A 26,779-nucleotide genomic window follows, 5' to 3' on the forward strand; every position below is an offset into this window, starting at 1 on the left:
TAGACAATATGAAATTTCTAATGTAACCCTAATGAGTTTTTTAAAATTGTAAATAAATAATATGAAAAAAAGAGATAAAATAAGAAATGAAAAAATTAGAAACAGAACCAGAATAACGGATGTTATGGATCGCGTAGCAGGACTGAAGTGGCAATGGGCAGGACATGTTGCGAGACAAGACTCCACAAGATGGACCCCTAAAACTTTAAGATGGAGACCTTGGGAGAATAAGCGAGGCGTCGGAAGACCTCAAAAAAGATGGTCCGACGACATAGCTGCTGTAGGGGGTAAAAGCTGGCTGCAAGTGCACCGACCGAAAAAAATGGAAGAAACCTTTATTTATCAGTGGAGGACAGAAGGTTGAACTAGAAGAAGTCGAAGAATTAACTTTAAAAATGTATTTTGAATGAAGACATTTTCTTTGTTTACTGAACGAAGATGTTTACCTAATTATAAGATTATCTATGCGAGCCTTGTTTATTTCGTCAAAGCATTTTACTGCTATTGTCTCTGACGAATACAATCATAAGGTTGCCGAAACGTCCGGTGTACGACTTTATATCTTACATGTAGAAATACGAGTAACATGCGCCAGTTGCTCAATACTCGTACTAACAGTGCCTACACAGAAATGGTGTAAGTTTCAAGATAGTTACCGTTGCGAAAGAAAATGAGCTTGATCAAACCAAAGATAATTTTTACAATATCAGGAAGAATGAATTATTTATTTAATTTAATATAAAAGAATTAAGAAACAATTTAAGCCGTTGTTTCATCGTTTATGTGGCTTGGATCTAAAAAAGCCAATGCCAGATTTTATCTTGCCAATATATTCTAGAGGGTTGATGCCGATTTAAAAAAAAGTTAACTATTTTACATACACATACTATTTAAAAATGATGTGGTAATGTTTTTTTATAAAAAAAATGCTTTAAATGTAACACGTCAAATGGTTTATTATTCGCCAAATAATGTATGCAAAATTATCCCCCTGTTTCAATTAAAGACGTTGATCTTAAGATTCAATGTAGATTTTATAATTATTTTAGTATAACGTTTGGTATGTTCTTATAAAATTCTGTTCCTCTCCAAAAATACATGTAATCTCATGTGCTTGGAGAGGGACTTAACTAAATCAACATGAATATTATTAAAATTTATAAATTTAAAAAAATAAAAAAAATTACGTATTTTTATCCTGTTTTTTTTAAGTGTTCAAAAATAATGATTGTTCAAAACTCATTTACTCGCATATATTTCAACAAGAATATTATCAGTTACGATGTCAGTAAATTCTAAATTGGCAAGTTATATTGTATGAATCTACTTGTTTCAAAAACTCTACTCCCACAATAAATAAAGCAAACCCACCTGAACTATGGAGGCTGGTTCTTTTCATAAATAACAATTTTTCTATTATGTTATACATATAACAATTATCTAATTTCCTACCATAAAACATTAAACCTGCATTCTACACAACTAATAATATAAGAACATTGCTAAAAAACCATAAAGACAAAGTCCGCAGATAAATCTGGAATATACCAATTGAATTGTAATGATTGCGATTCAATTTACATTGAAAAAACAAAAAGAAACTTTAATATTAGAGTAAAAGAACACATAAGGTGACTAAATAATAATATTTTTTTGAAGTCGCAAACCATCTCGAGTAAAAGTTCTTCATGTTGGAAATAAAATATTAAAAGTAGACAACTTGGAAATCTTTATCATCATCATCATCGTGCATAGGGCACTGCAATGGTACACCAATCGCACCGAATATTGATCATTATTGTTACATGAAGGTAAGATATCAGTCTTACGCTTCGGGTATTAACCAATATTAAAATATCTAGAGAGAAAAACACTTGTGACATAAAAATCGAATATAAAAATATTAAAATATATTAAAGGTAAAAGTCAAAATTAAATAAAAGTAAAACTAAACCAAGTTTTATTTATAATTTTATCTAAATCATTAAAATAAAAAAAAAATTAAAACTTAAAAAGAGAATAAACACTATTTGAGCGAAAAAAATACTTAAAAAGCCAGATAACATTGTGAAGACCGCAGTTTGGTGCGTCGTTTCCGGCCGACCGGATTTTTTTTGTAATCGTGAAGCAGTGACTTCTGGCTGAACGATAATGCAAGATGGTGCATCAGTTTTTCTTACCGTAACTACAGCAACGCCATGATTTTATTAACATAACCCATTTTCAGTCAGATAAAGTTACATCATTCACCGCTAGAGCATCAATCATCCAAGATCCTTCGATATTCTAACTAAGGAATTACAAAACATTAAATCACTGGTACAGTTTAAAGTAGGTTTGAGCTCTTGGATTAGCATGGAAAGAGCAGATAGACACATTCTTCTTTTAAAAAATTACAAATAAATTTCAGCATATGTTAATTTGGTTTTTCTTTTATTTTTCTTTTCTTTTCTTTTCTTTTCTTTTCTTTTCTTTTCTTTTCTTTTCTTTTCTTTTCTTTTCTTTTCTTTTCTTTTCTTTTCTTTTCTTTTCTTTTCTTTTCTTTTCATGGTCATGTCAAACCATATAAATCTGCTATAAACTTTTTGATAATTAAAAAAAGGAATGGCCCACGCTTAGACGCTGTTATAGCTTAATTTTAAGTTTTTTTTTTGTTATTATATTTCTATGTAAATAATATGTGTATGGAGAAATAAACAAAAAAAAAATGACCAAAGTGGGGAGCATTTTTCTGAAAAATTTATAAGTCGCTTTGGTGACATAAACTGGCTTCCAAGATCACTTGATCTTACACCGTGCATTTTTCCTAACAATACTATCTTAAATCTCACGGCATACTAATTCGCCTTTAACAATAAGAGCCCTACAGGAAAACATCCGACGTGGGATTGCAAATCATACGAGCGAGTTTTTGCCAGTATGAGGTCTCAAATGCAAGAGTGTTTGCAACAAAACGGAGAACATCTAGGTCATGTTAATTACTTAATGTTATTGAAAATTTGTATATAACCACTTACCGACTTTTCTACGTCTACCGGTTTCGAGACGTACCCGTCTCTTCGTCAGGACACCAATTAAACCAACATGCAAAATCGACTTTACACCTTCACGTTTGTGCATGTTTGTCCTAATCAGAGCATGTGTTTATTAAAATGCATGCCGTGTTCGTTTTATATTTTTGTGGAACAACTATGGTGAAGGTGTTTATTGGATTAATTGGTAATGAATTACATTTAACATACCTATAATCATTAGATTTTTTTTTAATTTGAAATTTTTTTATGAACCCTTTCGGATTACATTAATTTAAAAATATTTTTTCTCTTTAAATTCATATTCTATTGTAAGTCATAATATTTTTAACATCTTTTGTAAATGTTGTCTTAGTCTTCTGTTTAATTTTGTCTGGTAGTTTAGTGAATAATTCCAGTCCCTGGCGTCTCGACGTTTAGTTTGTTATAAGAGTTTTTTCTTGCTGTGAGATAAAGGAGATCACATACTAACTTTAATATTTTATTTTGCTGTCTTTGTAGTCTGTTTATGTCATTTCCCCATAGAAGTTGCATATAACATATTTAGAACTGTAAAATCTGCTGGGACACAACCTGTAATTTATGTGCAAGTTGGGACATGAAAATAATAGTTGATTGTTGCATGTGTCTTTATTGAATGTTAGTTTAATAATTAAATAAATAAAAACATTTTTAAAAGAACCCGATCTAAGAATAATCTTTCTTTTGCGTAGTAATATTTTTCGATTGTTTCAGTAGGATTATTCCCAATAGAGTGGGTGGTTTAAACAATTGAAAATTAGAAAGTTTTAATAGAAGCTAGTATGTAACGAGCAAGTGTCTTTTTTTATCCTATCCACCACGTCATTATTTGAGATTTTAATTTGCAATTCATACACACTTTTCCTAAATTACGTACGGTTCAAAAGTCTATGATTAAAGTTTAATGTCTTCTTGTCACGGAATGATAAATTGTTTGACATTTATACAAATCAAGCAGGTTCGTCTTTATTGCGTCTTCACACAAAGAAATGTGAGCTGATGATTAATTGCAGGCAAGAAAAGATTTTTTGATCACAGATATGAGAACACGGTAAACGTGTAGCTAGAAGATAAACATATGTTTAGATATCCACAAATAGCCTCCGGGCTTCTCCAATCACTGCCAACTTATTCGCGTCCTGTCAAGAGGATATGCGGAGGAGGACCTGTCAATTAATTGTCAATATTATTTCAATCAGCAGCCTGCCCGGCGTTTCTGTTTCGCACGAATAATGTAAAAGATAATTTTTTTACATTATTTTTCCAGTGCAACATTTACTTCTTATACGGATCGCATTGCTATCCCAGTAATTTAATCCCCGCAAGCTAAAACTGAAAAAACATATATTTAAATAATAGTTAAAATCGAAAATCTTAAAACTTGAATTAAATAGTTAAACAGATGATGTTGTGACATGTTTAATTCGGGCAGGTAAGTACTGTAAAATTAAAATACAGCCATTTTTTCACGTATGGCAATGTTAGTTCCACCTAGCGGCAGAATCGGAAAGCTAGGCGGCTTGCTTCGGCAACCGAAAATATACAAAATGTAGTTCCATAAACCAAGTGCGAGACGTCCTATTTTGAAGTAAGTTTTATAATTTATTTGACAATCGGTCGTTAGCTCCAAGATAGGTTGTCTTAAATTCTTAACGTCCTATTTTTCCAGCCCTTGCCAGATTAATCCTAACTCTTTTTCATCTATCAAATTTACCACATGTTGACATTTATTATCATGGGAGATTATTATATCTAATTACAGGAAAGCATCCATTTAATATTTGTTTTAAAGAAAAAATATCATACATTTTTTTATATCGTAACGAGGTAGTTTAGAAGAAAAATATCGTGATTGATGTTAAACTTTGCTTGTTAAGAATTGTTGTAATCGATACAGAACGTCCGCACGAAAATGATATAAAATATTTCCTGGGCCTCGATTATGATGGGAAGATAAAGACGTCATACCTTCACCTTGACGGTATAGTTGAAGATAAATTCGCTCTAGCGATTATAAAGATATACTACCGACCCCCGCCTTCAAGTTTTGGCTAGGTACATCGATATGAAACAAGGGGAAGCGTACGTTACGGTACACATATCTACGTTTTAAAATGACTTAGCTTTAGTATGACGTCATATTTGAAGATAAAAGTCTCCCGACCGACTATAAAGGTACACTACCGATACCCCCACCATCAAGTTTTGATATATGTACATCAGTTTATACCGACGGGTCTAGAACCCCTTGATACGTTTATCTACGCATTAAAAGTGTCAGAAATTTTGTTCCACTGAGCAATTTTTTCTTCAATTATGATTCATTAAAATTTTCAATCGTTTTGAGGTTGGCACTTTTTTTCTTAATAGCCTATTAAAAATATGAGAGAAATAAGTAAATTTTGAAGCCGAATTAAATTCCGACATAAGTGTCACTTTAATAAAACGAACGCCTAGATGTGAAAATAATGTCCCTAGATTCTGTCTTATTAACAAATAAGAGTATCTAGGCGTAAGAAAGTTGCCACTGTAAAAAATAAATTTAGTTTTATATTTTTTCTATCTATTTTACTATCTTTCCGAGTGTATGTTCGAGACGTTAAAGGAGCCGGCTTTGTAGTCGATCGGTAGATACATACAGACGATCGTTAAGCGTACCGTCAAGGTGATCTCCAAAAGTCATACAAAATTCATGTTCAAGCGAGCATTTCTTGCTTGAATTGGGATTTATTAGAGTTTATAATCGATTTGAAGTAAGCACTTTTTATTTACAGAAGCCTATTGAAAATATAAAAGAGAACTATTTTAAATGTTAATGACGTAAGGAACGCGGACTAATTGTTTGTGGTCATTCCATTGGCTTGTTTTGGTCATATGATGTCGATATGACAAGTAGGTAGAACATACCGAGGTAAGATACAGATAGTACAGAAGTTAAGTATACCGTCTCGATATATACAGATGAAGTAGCCTTCATAATCAAGGCACTGAACGCGGCTTTCCTACAAGTTAGAGAAGCTCCTAAAACAGGCCAGAGACGAAACATTAGTATATGTCCTCAGAATCCTAAACTCCCTTTATTTATTTATTTATTTATTAACGGACATTGTCCATGTATACAATTTATAAAGTGTAAATATTACAATAAAAGAATAGTTTAAAACATTAAAAAAAAAAAAGAAAGAAGCATTGACGAACATAAGGGACATCGAGACAAGATCTGAACTATTTATTTAGTGCTCGTTTAAATCGTTGATGATGATTATTGATCTTTATTTTAATAATGTTTTATACAGGTGTTCTTAAACCCTGTCACATCCGAAACAACGTTGATCAGTATAGGCAAGAAGACATATTAGCATATTAAAAAAAAAAATAGAACGATGAAAATTAAAAAAAAAAAAAATATTAAAAAAAAAAAATGGTGACTTCGTTCTGCAGGGGAGAAGCGAGGGGGGCGCGGCCGTGCGGGTGACGGTGTATCAGACTCCCTCTTCCCCCAACTCGTTTCTCCCCGGCAGAAGTAAGCAACTATTTGTTTTTTTCCATATTTATTTTTTAAGATTTTACTTGTTCAAAAAATGTATTTTAATGTGCCAATATGTCTTCTTACTCATACTGATCATCGTGGTTTCGGATGTGACAGGGTTTGAAAAAATCATATTTATAAATTTATGATAAATATATATATTTATCCCTTTTCTTTCCGTGATTCCTCCTTCTCTCTCATACTAAACTCATTATTTGATTCCACATCCCCCATCCTTTAATATGTATAACATAATGTTATTTTTTAAATATAGTTTTGAGTATTTCCAAATGTTTGCAGACTGGCAGGATTTACTCCCTAGGGAGTTATTCAGATCTAAATTTGTTGGTTGAATATGTAAGTCTAGGAATTTACGGGGCTTATGACCTGTCATTGGCTGGTTTAAGTGGCCACTATTTTCCAATCCATATTTCCTTCTCTAAAATCTTATCGATCCCTGTTGTAACTTGTTAATGTTAATGACTCCCTAGGGGGTAAAAGCATGTCTTCTGTCCACAAACATTTGGACAAACTCAAAATATTGTTTAAAAAAATCACTTTTGCCACTCAGCCGCGGTACGTCTCAAAACCGGTAGACATAGAAAAGTCGGTCAGTGGTTATATACAAATATTTAATAACATTTATTTATATTGACTAACTAGAAGAAATAAAATAAATTATTCTTTGAAAGCAGTTAATATACTTAGCAAGATTTAAATAGGACAGTTTTTCCGACATTACAGCATCAGGCACAAATTCACTCTCATTAGTGGCACATTTAAAGGCTTTAGGCATTAGCCCATTAGTCTTAAACCTTTGCTAGTACTTAATCACTGTCCTAGTTCATATGATATAATGATGAAATATTTGTCTGCCAGCGTTTGATCTAATTTGTGCAATAGAATAATACATTTAAGTACATATGTCTTTTTAACGAGTAATGAAATACATGCATATGCATATATCAGGGGCGAACCGTCTATAGAAGCGGTTATGGGCAGCTTACCATTATATTTGCCTAACTATAATAATGTTTAAGTGTAACTTTATTTAGAGAAAAACAAATAAATAATTTACATTTATTAAAAATCATTTACACCGTTTGTATTTTAATCCTAATATAAATATAAATTTTAATAAAGCGCGCCCAGCGCCTGCGGTGAGCCAAAAAACTAGCCGATAATTCCAGCTTATTTTTTCATACAAATAAGTATACTATATTTTGAATGTATTAACCCCAGTGCGGGTTTTTTCTCCTAGACGAAACTTGCAGATTACACAAATTATTTGAAGATTCTTGATTTGGAAAACAGTATTTCAAACATTGTTTCTTAAGTTTTTTTACATTTTTTACGTACTTTTGACATAAGACCATAATTACTTTCATGCGTCATATTGCAGGACATAAAGTGTTCCACGCGGCCGTTTTTAGCACTATAATTTATAATAACAATTCGGCCAGTTGACATTTCAATTGAATTCCTAACATCGACTGAATTCATAGTGGTATTTTTTATTATTTTTTTAATGAATTATATATTTAAAAAATAGATAATATATCTATAAAATATAATATATCATGAAGTTACATCGTTTGAGTTGATTTCATGGATGAGAGTTGTTGCATCACTCAGAACCACAGTAAAATATTATATATAAAATATTATGTACCTCCTATGTAGGTACAAATATATGATATTTTTTTATTGCTTACCTGTAAATAAAATCACCATTCGCCACTGGCATATAAACAGGGTGTTCTTTAAACCCTGTCACATCCGAAACCACGATGAGCAATATTGGCAAGAAGACGTATTAGCATATTAAAAAAAATATTTAGAACAAAGAAATTTAAAAAAACAAATTTGTTTACTTCTGCAGGAGAGAAGTGAGGGGAGTGCGGCCTAGTACCAGACTCCCCCTTCCCCCTCCTCGTTTCGTCCTTGCAGAAGTAAGCAACCATTTGTTTTTTTAAATATTTAATTTTTTTAAATTTTATTCGTTCTAAAAAAATATTTAAATGTGCCAATATGTTTTCTTGCTCCTACTGATCATCGTGGATTCAGATGCGACAAGGTTTAATGAACACCCTGTATGACTGTACGTTGAACATTGATTGAGGAAAAAATTTCATCATCATTTAATAAAAATACGTTGCTAGAAAAATGCGACGTGTTCGGCCTTAGTTGTTGTGATGTCGAGATTCGTGATATTGTTCTATACGAATTTCAATAGCCAGGAACAAATAAACATGAATCGTGACGTATCAGGGGCATGGCCAATGGAATTACCGTTTTTGCGGGAATTCAAAATTACAAATTTAAAAGTATTTTTATGCTACTAATTAGCAAAAATATTTTTTTTACTGGATAGTATTTCATCGTCCTTTATTACATTATTTTTTTCTTTAAAAAAACGTAATATTTCCCTATTGTGCGGATAGAAACTATTATTTAAAACATTCTTCGTACATAACAAAAAAAAACTTTGTCACTCAGCCGCGATTATAGTTCTTTTAAAAATATTTTCTGTATCTTTTCCTCTTACTATTTACCACGTTTTTTAATGTTTTATGTAAGTGGTACAGTAATAATTAATCAAAATAAAATATTTGTACTCGTATTTGCTATTTTTAACGAAAGTGTCGCCAGCGTCTTTGTTTTCTATTTACCAATAGGCCTTTGTCTGAAATTTCGGTGCCTATTATAAACGTATTAAACAAAAGATCGCATTGTGCACTGAATATTATTTCAAAGAACTGGTTTTGGCTAATTGATCAGGAAATCGATTTCACGATTTTCAATTCGACGTTTTTTGTTTATTTTTTTATCTTTACAATTAAAAAATAATTATAATACAGTTTCTTACACATATCTACTTATCGGTGAATGGCGAGAATTAAAAATTATCAAAGAAAATTTTACATTTCGGACTCCTAATAATAGTGGCATAACTCGAAAAACTAAAAAAAACTAGAAAACAAAATAACTGAACCTTTGGAGAATAATTTAGGAGTTCCCCAAGGATCAGTTCTAGGACCAATTTTATTTATAATATATATAAACGACATCACAAATATAACAGAACACTGCAAACTACAATTATTTGCCGATATACATTAATCTATATAGCGGGAGAAAATTATACGGAGACTTTACAAAAATTGAACGAGGACTTAAACAGAATATCTGAGTGGCTCAAAATTAATAAACTTCAGCTTAATGTTGGAAAAACAAAATACATGGAGTTAGGAAGGAAAAAGCCAAACCCAAGGATGAATGTACTTATTGATAATGAAACCATAGAAAAGGTTAATGAAATGAAATATTTGGGGATAATACTTGATTCAAAATTGACATTAAATGCAAATTTTGAACACGTTAATAAAAAAATATCAAAAAAAAATTTTTTTCTTAGTATATTGAGAAATAATTTAAATAAAGATACTGCAGAACTAATTTACAAAACAATCATTCTTCCACATATAGATTACTGCTCAACAATATTATTTTTAGCAAACGAAGGAAATTTAAATAAACTAGAAATTTTACAAAATAAAGCGATGAGAATAGTTCTTAAGAAAAATAAATATAGCAATGTAAAAAAAATGAGAGATGAACTAAAATGGTTATCTGTAAGAAGGAGTCTTAAATTTAATATGTTGATATTTATACATAAATTTTTTCACGATAAATTACCAAAATATTTTAAGGATAAAGTTGTCTTAAACAAAAATTGTCATGAATATGCTACTAGACAAAAGGATAAAATAAGACTACCATTATTGAAAAGAGCTGAGTCGCAAAATTGTTTGTTGTATAAGGGTTTAAAAATGTATGATGAGATGCCTGAATGTATGAAGAATGAAAAGTGTCTGAAAGAATTTAAAAAGAAATGTATAAGTTACTGTAAGGAAATGTAAATATATATAGATGATGTAAATGTACATGATAGTTTATATTAGTTTTAATATAAGCTAACTTAAGAAATAAATTAAAAAAAAAAAAAAACAAAAACAAAAAAAAAATTCAGGAAAGCAGCCACACACATTCCCGCGCTATACTTATAGTAGGGCCAATTAAATAGGTCACATTTGACACTTCATCAAAATTCAACAACATAACCTTGTAGTAAATATTATTTATTTTTTCGAATTTAGAACTGCACAATTGCTTAACTTTTTTCAATTACGATTACATATTTATTGTAATAATGACAAAAGAAGGTAATTTTATGATTTACTTTCACTAATAAACCATTCTTAACATAATAAACTTTTTATGTTCTTAACGTCGTTACAATGTTGCATCAGTGAACCCTTTTTCTTTTTAAACACTAGGGATGTTACCCAGAAAAATAGAATGTTGATAGTTTTGTCAAATTATGTACATATCTTATTTTGTTCCTTAAATTTAAGATAGAAAATACTAATGGGACAGGGATTCGACTTATGATTTTGAAAATAAAATTACAGTACCTATAAGTAATTTTTCACAGCAACTGAATTCAATTGACATATATTATGTTTGAAGTCCGAATCGATTCATTCACTTTAATCGATGTTGCAGGTTACCTCACCATGAAGCTAAAACCGACAAATGTCAAATGTGACCTATTAAATTGGTGCAAAAACAAAGGCACATGTTTTCTAAAATAAAAATAGCATAATAGACATTGCGCAAATATTATTTCATGAATTTGAGTTGAGAATGACAATAGTTGAGTTTTAAAATGTTGATATTAGTGCTTTTAAGGCCAAATTAATATTTTTAAGAGTTATATATTTATTTGTATATTAACGGCGTAATTTGCCTTCAATATATACATACATTAAACATAAACATGAAGAAAAAAATGCATATGTACATATATATATATAATATATATGTACATATTAAAAATGTTGAAATTATATAACTATAAGAATAGTAACAAGTAAATTCACATAAGAAACCAAAAATATTAACAAAATACATACAGCAAAAAAGAAAAACAGTTTTTAACACGGAAAAATGTTTAATAATTATATTGCGAGAGAAAAAAAAATCAGACTCGTAATAACGTGCGATTGCGAATTATGTGCGGATGCAAAATAAATTTAGGAACATTTCTTCATATTTTACTCAAAAACGACAACTTCTGACTTATGCCATTATTATCGTACGCGATCGATTATTGTTATGAAATTATATTTCAATCAATTTAATTTAAACTCTTAAGAATTCGTTTAGTCTCCCAACTGATAAAAATTATTAAAAAATGTGGAAAAAACTATATGTGGTCTTTTTATTATTATTATGATTAAAATGTAGTTCTACTAAGAAATTTCAGTAAAGAAACTTAATCAATAAATAAATATTATGGATGTAAAATAAAATCTGAGACTCTCACATACATGGTTATTTATTTATTTATTTTATTGGGTAAACTAAAAGTATGTACAAAATATATTGTCAATATAAAAAACATATGACAATACATGCACACACTAAAAAAAATTGCTTACACTTGAGAGAATTATTAAAATTATGTTAAATAATGTATATTTTAATAAATTGTTTTATTTTTATTTATTGAGGAAAAAAAAGAATACATAATATAAAAAAATAGTTCGTACATCCAGTTAAAGTTTTTTACAAATATAATGAGAGAACATGTTACACAGTAAAGAGAAAAATAATATATTATATAAGACATGAGAAAAAAAAAGAGCTCGTCAGAAGGTTAAGGGATGAGGAAATGGAGTGGAGGAATGGAGGAGGGAAATTTTCATAATTTAGCTGACCAATTCAAATCATAATAAAATAAAACATATTTAAATGAAAATAAACTTATTACACACTGACAAATGTTTCATTTTACAGTGTTTCAAAAAGTTTTTTTTTGAAGTCACAAAATTCCGTATTAAAAATATCTAAATGGGGACAAAGTAAATTAATTTTGGAGCAGCTACAATAAATAAACGAGTTTTGAAAATATTTTTTTTTTGGGCAATGAATTATAAAGGAAATGAACTTGTCGTGTTGACTTTACGTGACAATTTATTGAAATACGGTCCAAGAGAATACAATTAACTTAATATCTGCTTCTCTCAATATTTCTATGATTTTAGGCCTAAATTTGCACATATAGATCAATATCAGTCTCGGTAAATCAATTTTTATATTGCTCGCGAATTTTATGTAGGCATTGTTTACTGTTTTAAAAAGTTCATTGACGCGTTGACAGTGTTAAACAGAAAATTTTGTCTTGTCGGTCTAGATGGCGCACGAAATTAGAAGTCTTTCAAGTAGATTAGGTTAATCAAGTGTGTAGTTTATTAATTTTTATCAAAATAACTGGTCTAACATTATTCTTCGATTTTGAAGAAAGTTCATTCTATGGTATCCAAATACTTTCAGCATATTTTAGAAGTGAAGGTTTAATCGGTAATCGAAATTTTTAAAAGAAATTTTTTTCACCCTTTCTAGTCTATTAATACTTAAATTATAGTAAGGTGACCAAATAGGAGTACAGTATTCTAGCTGGGGACGAACAAATGTTTTATTAACTTTTTCTTATGATTAACTTTTTAACTAACTATATGCACAGTGTACAAGTGTCATTACTTCAAATTATTTAAATGTCACATTGGCTTGTCTCAAAATATTATTTTATTACTTGTGACACTCTTGATAAAGGAGTACGATACATATCTTAGTTTTTTACTAATACTCGTATCGCTTAGAGATACTCGACATTTGACAATCGTCAGCTGCAAAGAATGTCAATGAAATATCACATACTACGAATACCGATAAAAATATATGAAATTAATTGTATTTTAAAAATCAATATGGATATCGTGGAGAAATGTTTTCATACATAATTTTAAAAAAATAATTAAAATAATATATACCTAGAAAAATGCGACATGTTTGGCATTGATAATTTTGACGTCAAGATTCTAGACGATGTTCAATTTAAATTTAAACGGTCACAAATAAAAAATATTTTTTTTACTCGACAGCATTTCATATTTATTTATTTAACTTTTTGTACATTGGCGGGCTTATTGCCAAATGGCAATTTCTTCCAACCAACCAATAAAATAATAGTTTTATTTTTAGAATTCAAGTTACAGAACATATTCAATAGAAAATAAAGATTAAAAAGCTAAAGATATATCAAAACAGAAAAAAACATATTTGTTTATAAATTACCTTAAATCAAAACTATTATTCAATGGGAAAATGTAAAAAAGAGGAAAGAGGAAAGAACCTCATTACTTTAAAAATAGTGATATTTCCCTATTATGAATGATAATTAACGGGTTGTGGTCTCGTGGCTAGTGTCTCGGACGAAGGTCCGTGGTTCGAATTCCAGTCTACCCCAATTCCATTTATATTTTCTAATGGTGAGTTAATTAAAACTCGTTGAAAATAGCCCTCAACATTATTGAAAATATTTATTTTTGTTTAAAAAGTTGAAAAAAATGTTTTATCATGAAATAAATAGGCTTTACAAAGAATTAAAATATATGTTACTCAAGCCAGTTTAATAATGATTAATCTTTCACGTGTTAATATACTAAAATTAATTATATTCTTTCTAACAATGCAATTTTATTTTCAAAAAACCTAGTTATTGAATGCGTAAAAGTGGCATTACTGGACGCCATTTTGAGTATTAACACTCTGGGATTTTCAACAGAGACAATAACCATTAAAATATGCCAAAATAATTATATGTATTGCTTTTGCTGTTTGTAAAAGATTACACCAGAGAGGTGTTTGAGAGTATTGCCAGATTAAATAAATAAATATTGATAAAACATTTCTACTTTATGTGTAACCGGGGTCTGTAAAATATCGCAAATTGCTACCAGATATTCTCGATTTTTTACGATCGTCAGTTGTCGCCGAAACGAAGCCAGCTCGACATTTGACGATCGTTACGTATTGGCGACAAAAACGTCAGTATGTTTGCAGGCACCTTAATCCTTTCACACTTGGTGGTTACTTAAATATACACGAATTAAAAAAAATTTCACTTCCGTACCTACCAAAATAAAATAGCGGCGTTTGCTGAAAATGCCTTTTTTAAGATGTCATCAATTAGGCATGTTTCTAGTCTTTTAAAAAATAAATTTGAAGGGCAAGTTCTACGCTTTTTAAACACAATTTCAGCGATTTTTTTGGGCAATCAAAAGTGGACGTAAATTTGTTAAAAAACACATACAATAAAAATTCAAACTGAAACATATGAATAAAATGTACGTACATTATTGAATATTTTATTTAATTTAATTTAAAAATAACATTTAGCCAAGTTTCCGGATAGACGAGTATATGTCAGATTCAAAATAATAAAAATAAATATTTAAGAGATAATTGATTACTTTGTTAAACATAGGTACTACTGACTACTCTCGACGACCGTGCAAGGTTCAGTCAGTGCAAATATCTGATATACCCAGATGAATTTATAACACCGGTCCGAAAGAGTTAAGATAACATTGCAAGGGTGTCGCCATGTAGGATAATGCCATATATGATATGCTGTGTGTGTCTAGTCTAGGCGAAATGACGCAACTCGAACTGCAAGCAAAAGGGCAAGAGGAATTGCAACATCGCTGCACTTTGTGATATGTTTTTATGCATCTGGAAATATGTCTGTCAGTCAAGTTTCTAATGGAAGTAGGCTACGCTTGTATACTACCGAGTACCTTATTACAATGTACACACACGTAATATTTATTCATTAAATAACCAAAGCCAAACGTATGATAACGTGAAAATTAAACATATTTTTTAGCAATAATGATTAAATAAAATGATTTTTAGTTATTTGTCACCAATCATCATAATTTGTTGCTTTCTTTTTTACAGAAGAAGCTCCTTCATTGTGGAATAATCTACCAACCAGCAGCGTGCGGTGATGTTTTCGATTAAGGAAGTAGACAAAGGTAAAATTTGTGCTTTCTACTAACACAGAAATTCCAATGAAGTTTTCAATACGTCCAAAGATTTGCAGACAGGCTGGATTTCAATCAACCAATGACAGTTCATTAGCCCTGTGAATGCTTAGACTTTCATATTCTTCTCTCAAAAATGTTTTCCTTCTCTGCTGCAACAAATTTCTTCGGACTTGGGTATCGCGTTGGGAGCACCTCAGATGCGCGGACGCCTAAGTGGGTAAAACAAGGTGGGGCAGGCAACTGTTCCTGTGGAATACTGATTCAGTTGAGTGTGCTTCCTACGGGGGTGGTATTCGGATAATCTGATCACCCAGGGAGTCTTGTTTTATTCAAGGCCGTTCTCCCATTGTAAATATTCATGTTTTTAATTGTGTTTATTGTGTTGGTTATGTGTGCTGTGTAACTTTAGTTTTAAGTCATTGTTTTTGTATATTTGTCTACGTTTATTTGTGTAAATATATATATATTTTAAATAAATAAACAGAGGCATTGAGGAGATCCTGGGGGGTGGGGACGACATGTTGGCCTCTGTTTGCATAGAGTTTGTATTCCTTAGAAATATTTATGATAACTTTCCTCTATGCGCAGCTGACAGAGAGTCCCCCGGGACTCACTAACAGCTGCGGGTGGATGGTGGGCTTAAAGATCTCCCCTCAAATCAATGTTGCAATAAATTTTTATCAAATGAAGTTCTTTGAAATAAATTGAAAAGCAGTTTTACGCCTTAATTTAAGCATGATAGAGTTAAACTTTACAGTTTCATACATATACATCCATAACTGTATGAAAGAACTGAAAGATTTAAGAATGTGATAAAAAATGAGTGCTATAACTGTTAATTGTCTTCTTTATGCGGATGATGCCGTGCTTCTTGCAAGCAGCAAAGAAAACCTGCAATTTTTGGTAGCAAAGAAGACCTGCAATTCTTGGTAGCAAAAGTCTACGACGTATACAAGAAAAGCGATTTGCTTACGAATGTTGATAAATCTTCTCATGCACGCGCGCCGATTATTCCGACTTTTGACATGTCCATCTTCAAAAATTTGTTGGATTTGGTCGTGCCATGTCTTTCTCGGTCTTCCTCAATTTCTGCATCCATCAACATTCGCACTGTAAATATTTAAGCCGTTCGTTCGCTGTCCATTTGCTCTACATGTCCAAACCAGCGCACAGATTCTTTTTTATTTTGTCGATAATGCTTATCTGAGCCTTACATAATGTACGGATCTCAATGTTTGTGTATCTATCGTACAAAGTTTTACCACACATTCGCCTGAGAGATTGCATTTCCACAGCATTCAGCCAACTTTCATCCCGTTTTTCCAAGTCTATACTTCGCTACCATACATCAGGGTCGGGATCAGGATCCATTAGGAACTTCTAATTTTGCCTTTTGCGACAAGCACTTAATTGCTAAGGTTGATTTAAGTGCACCGTTCACTCTGTTCCCGGCACTCACCTTCCTTTCAATAGTTTTTTTTTACACAAATGTGGTTAGAGCTAAAAGAAAACTTTTGAAACAGAAAATATTATCATTTAACTGTCTGCAAAACGATATTAATTTAATTTTGATACATCTCTTACGTTTTGCAATAAAAAAACTTCAATTCAATATATAAACAGATGTTCTTTAAACCCTGTCACATCCGAAACCACAATGATCAGTATGGGCAAGAAGACATATTAGCATTTTTAAAAATATATTTAGAACAAAGAAAATTTTAAAAAAATAAATACAAAAAAAATGTTGCTTACTTCGGCAAAGGAAAAGTGAGGGAAGCGTAGCGTAGTATCAGATTCCCCCCTCCCCCTCCCCCTCCCCGTTTCACCCCTTGCAGAAGTAAGCAACCATTTCCTTTTTTAAAAATTTTATTCGTTCTAAAAAAATATTTTAATGTGCCAATATGTCTTCTTGCTTATACTGATCATCGTGGTTTCGGATGTGACATGGTTTAATGAACACCGTGTATATATTTATGTTTAATTTATGGGAATACTACAAATGCTGTGTAGTAATTAATTTTGATATATTTATTTAGAAAACAAAGCTTCGAGCATTGTCTCAGGGGACATGGCTCTTAATTTACAGCTCGCAACGTCCCGCATCACAAGACATTTTACGCTGTAACCTCAAAATATAAGTCCTGTTCATGCCACAGATTTACGTGGCTAAATCTCCTTCTCCAAACCTAAGTCCTTAAAGTACCGGCGAACAAAATTGACTATCTCAATTTTAATTAAGATGGAATCGCATGGGTATTGCGAAATACTAGTTGTGTCGACTCGTCAAATAAATATCGTATTTCCTTCATTACATACGTGACCGCATTACAAATGTATCTGTTAAACTGTAATGGTGGAGACCAATGGCGACTCTACACTCTGGTCAATATGTCGGCCAGTACGCTGGGGCGCGTATTGGCAACGAAATCACCAAATCGCCCACACGTTGGCGAGTCGTTCGGTATCTGCCCATGCAAGCCAGTCTGCGGGTGTCAAAAGCGCACAAAAGTCACGTAGTTTGTAGCGAACTAAAAGCTGGGCCAACATTTGGACGCGTTTAGCCAGCGTGTTGAAAAATAGACAAAGGCGAATCGCGTGAGTCATCGCGCGAGTCAGCTCTCCCGGCCACCAGTGGCGAACGGATATTTTACTATCATAAATTTGTGCCTACATAGTACATAATACTGTCCATTCGCTTAGTAGCTGCAAGACGTATTGTAATCTTACCCCCTTTTTATTATGAATATTAAAAAAAATATAAAAATCAAATTCACACACTAAATTCCTTTGTCAATTTTAAAAATGTGTAAATGGGAGCTAGATTTCTTCATTCATTCATGCCTCTGAAGCTGCAAGACGTGCTGGGATATTAATAAATTATATGTAAATTACCTAAAAATACATATCGTATATGTATATTTTATTATTTTATTTTATTTTATTTAGAAAACATACAGTCATACAAAATAAGTAATAAAAACAACAATTTTTTAACATAAAAAGACCAATTAAGTTTTCATAAATTAAAAAGATATAAACATTAAATGTGACAAAAAATAAAAAATAAATAAGAATTTTAAGTGAAAAAAGGATAATTGTTGACATTTGCGTTTTCCATGGAGGTAATAAATTAAAATAAATAAAAATACCGAATGTACACTTCGAGCCATCCACGCACACACATGAACGCACATATAAAACATACACAAACATATACATTACATGCGGCACATATACATAGCATAAACCGCTCAAGATGTACATTCAGCAACTATCCCAAATAATCGACCCCATGAAGAAATTTTCTGTACAAATGCAACGTGCAGTTAAAAATGTCTACATCAATACTGAGTCCGTTATAATTTCTACAGGTACGTCTAATGAATGAATTCGAGGTATAATTGTATATATATATATTGCTATTTTTTCTGTGGTTCTGTTGCGATACAACAACATCTCTCATCTATGGAATCAATTGAAACGACGATTATTATTAACTTCTTCATATATTATGAAGCTACATATATGTATTCTCCGTTATTTTAATACGTAACTTATAAAAGAGTTTATTAAATATACCACGATAAATCAGTACGCACAATAATTCCAAGAACGTTTGAAATGTCTACTGGCCGATTTGTTAAAGAAATTAATTTAAAACAAAAGAAAAGCTAACACCGGCCGCGTCGGGTGCCACATGTCCTGCGATATGACTGCATAAAAGTAACGGTGGTCATATATCAACTGGTATCATCATAAAGAAAAATAGCTCCTTAGAAATAATTTTCGAAATACTGTTTTCTAAATACAGAATCTTCAAATAATTTGTGTAATCTGCGAGCTTACTCTCGGAGAAAAAAATCGCGACTGGGCTTAAGATATTTAAAATATGGTAAATTTATTTGTATGAGGTAATAAGCTGGAGTAGTCGGCTAGTTTCTTAGCTCACTACTAACACTGCACCCGTTTTGTGAGTATTTTTTATTTTTATTTGGAGAAAAATACAAACGGTGACAATGAGTCATAAGAAATAATAATTATTTGTAATTGTAATTCTTTTTCTGTAATAGAGTTACCGTAAAGCATAATTAAGATTAGTAAAATATATTGGTATTTGTCGGTCTCGTGGTGAAATGGTCAACGCGCTTGTCTACCATGCAAGAGATCTCGGGTTCGATTCCCGACATAGTTGATATAAAATAATAATGATATGAAACTTTAAAAGGGTGTTTTTACGCTAGAATATTTCATAGTCCCTGGACTGGAACCTGCAGCGTAAAACTGACCATCTTACCCCTATGTAATCAAAAAATCAAGACGCGCTGAAATTGGTCTACTAATACAGTGCCCTATGCACCATTAGGTGCGGAAAGAGAATGACAATGATGATGCAATATAATGGTAAGCTGCGCATAAAAGCTTATATAGACGATTTGCCTCTGCCGGCCACAAATACCTCCCTTTACACGTTCGCCATTACATATTTGCCGACGTATTGGCGAACATATGGGCGAGCGTGTAGATGCGCTTTGACACTACAGAACTTTAAGCACTTATCTGTAAATGCTATTTGCCACGGTGAACAGAGGTATAATAGGCACAGATTGCCTATGCGTGCACCTGTAAATATATGGGGCCTTACTCATAAGCTTGGCATAAAGTTACGCCTAGGTATAGTTGAACGATATGGATGGGAATTATTTTTTTTCTCAAATATTTTATAAATTAAAAGGAAACAACGGCCATTACAACAAAAATTACAATTTTTAGAAATAAAATAGAATTACGGGTCAATGAAAGTTTTCTATATATTAGTAAATACGATGCTAAAAGAATAAATATATAAAAAAGTGTACCCGTGAAAAGCAATTCCGTATAATTCCACTTGTAAAAAAAAATACCCATTATAATGAAAAATAATATAATAATTATTTTTTAATTTTTTTAACTTAGTCTTAAAAAAATCCTTTCGTCAGCGGATGCACACGGAGTAACCCCAGATCAGCCATCCTTCCTTTCTTCTTTTAAGCAAGATACATTAATTATAATATGATAAATATTTTGAATTTACCCAAATGTTTGAAGACAAGTACCGGATTAAACCCCGTGGGAGCTGTAAATATTAACATATAACCCTTCTGTGTGAATATAACACAGTGTGTAAAGTGGCCACACACCAAATATTTGGCAACAAATCTCTTGAATTTCTCTGTTGCAACAAATTAAGCTTAAAACAGTAATTTTTAACTAGTAATTTTAATTAGTAACTTAACTTACATTATGGAATTTTACCAATTATCTGCATACACAATAAATCAAATTTTATGTTTATTTTTCGGAGTGGCGACATTTCTTCCGTAGTGTTGCCATTGCATCATGCGGCGCATGCGTATTTTGTCATCTCAAACTTCGAATGATCTGACGTATGCGCAGTAATCACCAAAATTTTTCAAATCTTAACCGCTAGATGGTGCTGTCACTGATAACTTAACTGTCAAACTTTACTCCGGGCTCAATGTCAAATTAAAATTTATTTATGTTTTTTTCATGTTTTTATTATATTTTGATAAAAAACTTCTTTGACAAAAATTAGGCATCTAAAATTAATCGTAATTAAAATTAATATGTACAGCATTAACTTTGTGGACAAACAGTTTAGTAAATGTTATCAAATATTTGTATATAACCACTTACCGACTTTTCTATGTCAACCGGCTTTGAGACGTACCCGTCTTTTCGTCAGGACACTAATTAAACCAACAGTAATAATACTAATTAATAAAAATACAAGAGTAAAAGTCTTACAAACAAATTATGAAGGGTAAAATATTTATTTCACATAAGGAATAATGTTCTTTTGATCAATAACCAAACAACCTTTCAATATAGCCCGTTACACGATGTTCTATTGTAATGGTCACCCTAACCTATTAAAGTTACGCCCCTCCCTTCACCCCCCCCTTCTTCAACAATTTTTAAACAACATAAAATATTTTTATAATCTTATCAGTGAATGTTTGTCCAAATCAGTGCATATGCATACAAAAATGCATGTCGTGTTGGTTTTTATATTTTTCTGCAACAACTATGATGAAGGTGTATAGTTTGGTTTTGCATGTTGGCTTATTTAGTGTCCCGACGAAGAGACGGGTATGGGTATATACAAATATTTTATAACATTTAGTAAATCGTAATTAGTTCATCATAGTTCTATTGCCAACTCTAATGTATGGGAGCGAAGTATGAAATTGGAAAAAAAATATGATAAAAGTAGATTAAATGCAGTCGAGATGCGATCCCTCAGGCTACAGGGCTTATGACCTGTCGTTGGCTGGTTTAAGTGGCCACATTACACATTGTGTTATATTAACCATTCTGCCCATATTTGAACATCTATATTCCTTTAATTCTTTCTTCTGTAGATGTTCGTGTACAGTGTGTAAAGTGGCCACTTTAACCAGCCAATGACAGGTCATAAGCCCTGTAGATGCCTAGACTTCTATATTACCTTCACTAAAAAAGGTTCTTTATCTCTGTTGTAATATGTTAATATTAACAGCTCTCCAGGGAGTTGAATCCAGTAATTGTCTACAAAAATTTGGACAAACTCAAAATATTGTTGATAAATCCACCTGGTCCATGTAGAAGTAAAGAAATTGAAAAAATAAGATTTTCAGGCGTTGCCTAGTATGTAGGTAAAATAATTCAATAAGTTGAATCTCACCCGCAAAAATAAAAATTTAAGCTCTTTAACTTTATAAACATTAACAGATGAAAGAATGGAAGGAATTTAGATCTTCAAATATAGGTAGAATGGTGAATGTTACACAGTGTGTCAAGTGGCTACTTAAACCAGCCAATGACAAGTCATAAGCCCTGTAGATGCCTAGACTTCTATATTATCTTGTCTAAAATGTTCGTCATCTCTGTTGTAATATGTTGATATTAACAGCTCCCCTGAATCCAGTCCTTGTCTACAAAAATTTGGACAAACTCAAAGTTTTGCTGGACATGTTTAAGAAAGTTTTTAATGTGATTTCAATTCGCCGTTGCATTTCAAAAGCAATATAATAGTGGCTTTAGTAAATTTTGCGTTTATTTCAAAACACTGCTACTTCTACTACTACCATCACACCATTTCTCCGTAGGGGTAGGCAGAGAGAATGGACCGCCACACACGTCTATCCTGGCATACAATCCTAGCTTCTTCCACATTCATACATCTTGTCATACATGCCCTTCGGTTCTGTCTGCTTTTGACATGACCAGACTTAAGATTTTGGTTTATCAGATCATGCCACGTCTTCCTTGGTCGTCCTCGTCTCACGTTGCCGTTCATTTTCGCCATATATACTTGTTTTACCATTCTTTCGTCGTCCATTCGTTCTACGTGACTAAACCATCTCAGAAACCCTTTCTTAATCTTATCAATTATACTTGACTCAGATTTACACTATCGCCTGATTTCATCATTCGTAACCCTGGCATACATTGATTTCCCACACATTTTGAAACACTGACTAAATTTAATGGTAAATCGAGTGTCCGGGTTTTCGCAAATCCGGATTATGTCCAGCACCCATTGATTCGAACAATTTAGGGAACTAAAAACAAAACAATAATGCATGGACAACAAAGCCAACAAAACAAAATGGTTGGAAGCAACATAAATCTTACGCCACCCGTAGAACTCTGAATAAAAAATAAAACATCTTTTCATAGACGTCCGCATAGAACTTGAAACACTCAAGCTTATCCACAAAATAATACAAAGACATATCAATGACGATGATATCTCCCTGATAAGAGTAACTGACATACACAATCACAACATTTTGGGAAGGATCAGAAGATTTATTGATAAGGACTCCTGCAAAACTATTTACAAAGCAATTATTGAACCACACGTTTACTACTGTAGTAGCATTTTATTTTTATCAAACAAAGAAAACATAGATAAACTAAGTGTATTACAAAATAAAGCCTTTAGAATCATTTTGAAAAAAAACAGATATACGAGGGTAAAGTCGATGGTAAATGAAATGAAATTATTAACATATAAACAAAGAATATTTTACAATACAATGATATTTGTTCATAAAATTATAAACTCTAATAAAAAAACAGAATTTTGGAAAAAAAATGATCGGAACCAGCATGAACACGATCACAATACTAGAGAAAAGAACAAAATTAGACTTCCATTTAGGAAAAAGGCAAAGTCACAAAATTCAATTTTATTTAAAGCAATTAAAAAGTATTACGAAATGGAAAAAAATATTTATGAAGAAAAAAACATATCAAAATTTAAAATAATGGTCAAGACATATGTGATAAACAATTTATAAATTAAATATATTTGCAATGTTATTATTAGAACACACATAACAATATGTATGATATGTGTGCCCTACTTTAAGATTTAAATAAATAAATAAACATTACCACATACAAAGAGCCAAAACAAGATCAGGCCAATCCCCACTTATGAACAATAGACTGAAAAGGTACAATGACTTACCTCACAATATCGAAACACAGAATTTTAAAAAAGAACTACAAAATCTGATATAGGCCAACAAATAGATCGATCGTTCATCGATCAGCATAGAACAAACTATGGCCTAAATTCTCCAATGACCCGCTTTGTCGTATTGTTAACTCAAGACAGGATCTGGACTTTTTTGGTTTAAGTTTACAACGATTTAAACGAGCACTAAATAAATAGTCCAGATCTTGTCTCGATGTCCCTTATGTTTGTCAATGCTTCTTTCTTTTTTCTTTAAATGTTTTAAACTATTCTTTTATTGTAATATTTAAACCTTATAAATTGTATACATGGACAATGTCCGTTAATAAATAAATAATAATAATAATAAAATAGGGAAATATCACATACTACGAAAACCGATAAAAATATATGAATTGGATTTAGAATAATCAATTGCGTTTTCAAAATTTAAATGGATATTGTGGACATTAATTTTCAAAAGTTGTTTTTTTAAATACGTCACTAGAAAAACACGACATGTTTGGCCTTAATAGTTGGGATTGGCGTCAAGATTCGTGACAATGTTCTATACAAATTTGAAAAGTCAGGAACAAATAAACATAAATCGTGACGTATTAGGGGCGTGGCCGATGGAATGACGGTTTTCGAGGGAATTCAAATTTATATTGTAAACAAAACTTACTAAAATTGAATATTAAAAAATGCTCTGTGCTCACATTTTCAAGAAACAACTTTAAAATAATCCATAAATTTTGCCTTGACTATCAAGTACTTACTAAATTAAGTGTAGGATCTTGGGGTTCTACTTGACAATAAGTCAATGTTTGAGGCACATGTCAACTCAATTGTGAAAAAATCAAACCAAATGTTAGGTTTCCTCTTCCGTCTAGGGAGAGAATTCAATCATGCGCGCACTCTTAGAACTCTTTACTTCACATTTGTTCGAAGTCAATTAGAATTCGCATCTCCCGCTTGGAGCCCTTAATACAAAATATACATTAACCGAACTGAAACTATACAATCAAAATTTATATCGTATTGCAATTTTAGACGGTTGACTCAGAATACAGGTCCAGATGAATCTACAACTCACCTAAACTCTAAACTCTCCAAACTCGCAGGAACATGGCTGACGCCATTTTTATGCATAAAACTTTGAATAACATGATAGATTGCCCTGAGATTCTATCACTCATTAATTTTAGAGTCGCAGTAACGCAGACCGAAAACCAATCTCTTTTCAAAATTTCTAAATGTTCCACTAAATCTTTTCAAAATTCATTTCTAAATAGAACCTGCAATACGTGTAATCAGAAATTAAATTGTATTGATATTAATAACATATCTTTAACTTCCTTTAAAAGTGAAATTTCCAAAAAGAATTCAAGTTATGGTGTTGCGCCTTGAATCCGCAGCCTATATTATGCAGGTTATGTGCAGTTCTGTATGTAGGCACATTATAAATGTACACTGTATGGTCAACTATATTTGAAATATATATCATAATGTGCAACTGTGTGACCAATATTCAAAAGTAGATATATTTTGAATAATATGTATTACATTTATATTTGTAATATTATAAGTTTTGTATAATTAGTTATTTTATGTTATGTATAATTTTTATGTGACAACATTTACAATAACAATATTATGTGGAAGCCTCTAGTTGGACTTAATGATATGTATTTATGGTATAATTGTATCTTATAAATGTCTGTTGGCTTTCTAATGGAATAAAATATAATAAAATTCAAAATTACAAATTTTATTATATTTTTTATGCTACAAACAAGTAGCATTTTTTTTTTACTCTAGAGTATTTTGTAGACCTTGATGTATGGAAAAACACCAAAGCGCTGTTTACCAATAAAACCATTGGCAAAAATAAGTAACTAATAAAATTGGGTTTTAGCTAAGGATGCCGATAGTGATAAATAATCATACACGTGCGTTTTGGTAAATTTTGAAAGCTAAAGTAAATTCCTTGCAACTAGCCACGGTTAAATACTTGGGTTTTGCACTTATTAACAGAGGTCAATAAAACACGACTCCGTACAACGAAGTAAATCCCGAAATTCTTCCAAGGGACCGGACTTAATCCTACCCCATCATAAAATGTAAAACTTCCCGTCTCCGGAACGTGAGAACCTTGCTCGGATTATCTGCATGCCGAAAGATGCATAGGGCACTAACACGGTCGACAGATATTCCGGTCACTCATATGTATGGAGGCAAGATGGTCAGTTTTACGCTTCAGGTTCCAATCAAGGAACGATAAAAACATTGCAGCCTATAATTAAAATTAAAAATTAATATTTCACATCTTCCTTGCCGGGAATCGAATCCGACGTTTATTCGACATGTATATCTTTTTTCATCCTCATTTCTCATTTCATTTCATTATTAGGATAAAGTATAGAATTAAATTAAACAAATGGAAATCTTATATTTCTAGTGTGTTAACCTTAATTACTTCAAAAAAGTAAAAAATAAATAAAAAAATTAAAAAATGATTTTATAAGTAAAAAATACTCTCCTAAAATATGGCAATTTACGACATTGAGATCCAAGCCGCAGATATTATGATGCGTCAAAAGTGTAAAATAAGCGAGAACGTGCCGATAAGTTCAGACTTAATCGGTGCGTAATTGCAAAAGTGTGTGTCATTAGAAAATTGCTATAAATGGCTATAACTGCAGCGCACGCTCTGAATACTGAA

General features: G+C 31.5%; 1 protein-coding gene and 1 long non-coding RNA gene across 2 annotated transcripts in view; one reads left to right on the plus strand and one right to left on the minus strand.

The window, feature by feature from the left end:
• Nucleotides 1-15,525, plus strand: part of LOC148283966 (uncharacterized) — a 29,127-nt gene extending 13,602 nt beyond the window's left edge. The window contains exons 2-3 of the long non-coding RNA XR_015825459.1: nt 8,465-8,534; nt 15,454-15,525. This is a non-coding gene — a long non-coding RNA (uncharacterized LOC148283966). The remainder of the gene's footprint in view (nt 1-8,464; nt 8,535-15,453) is intronic.
• Nucleotides 1-26,779, minus strand: part of LOC148283965 (uncharacterized) — a 100,846-nt gene that overhangs the window by 17,908 nt on the left and 56,159 nt on the right. The window lies entirely within an intron of this gene.

Source organism: Micrasema longulum, unplaced genomic scaffold (genome assembly GCF_059751315.1).
Source record: "Micrasema longulum isolate JH-2025_06_02 unplaced genomic scaffold, ASM5975131v1 h1tg000174l, whole genome shotgun sequence".
In the NCBI taxonomy this organism is placed as follows: Eukaryota; Metazoa; Arthropoda; class Insecta; order Trichoptera; family Brachycentridae; genus Micrasema; species Micrasema longulum.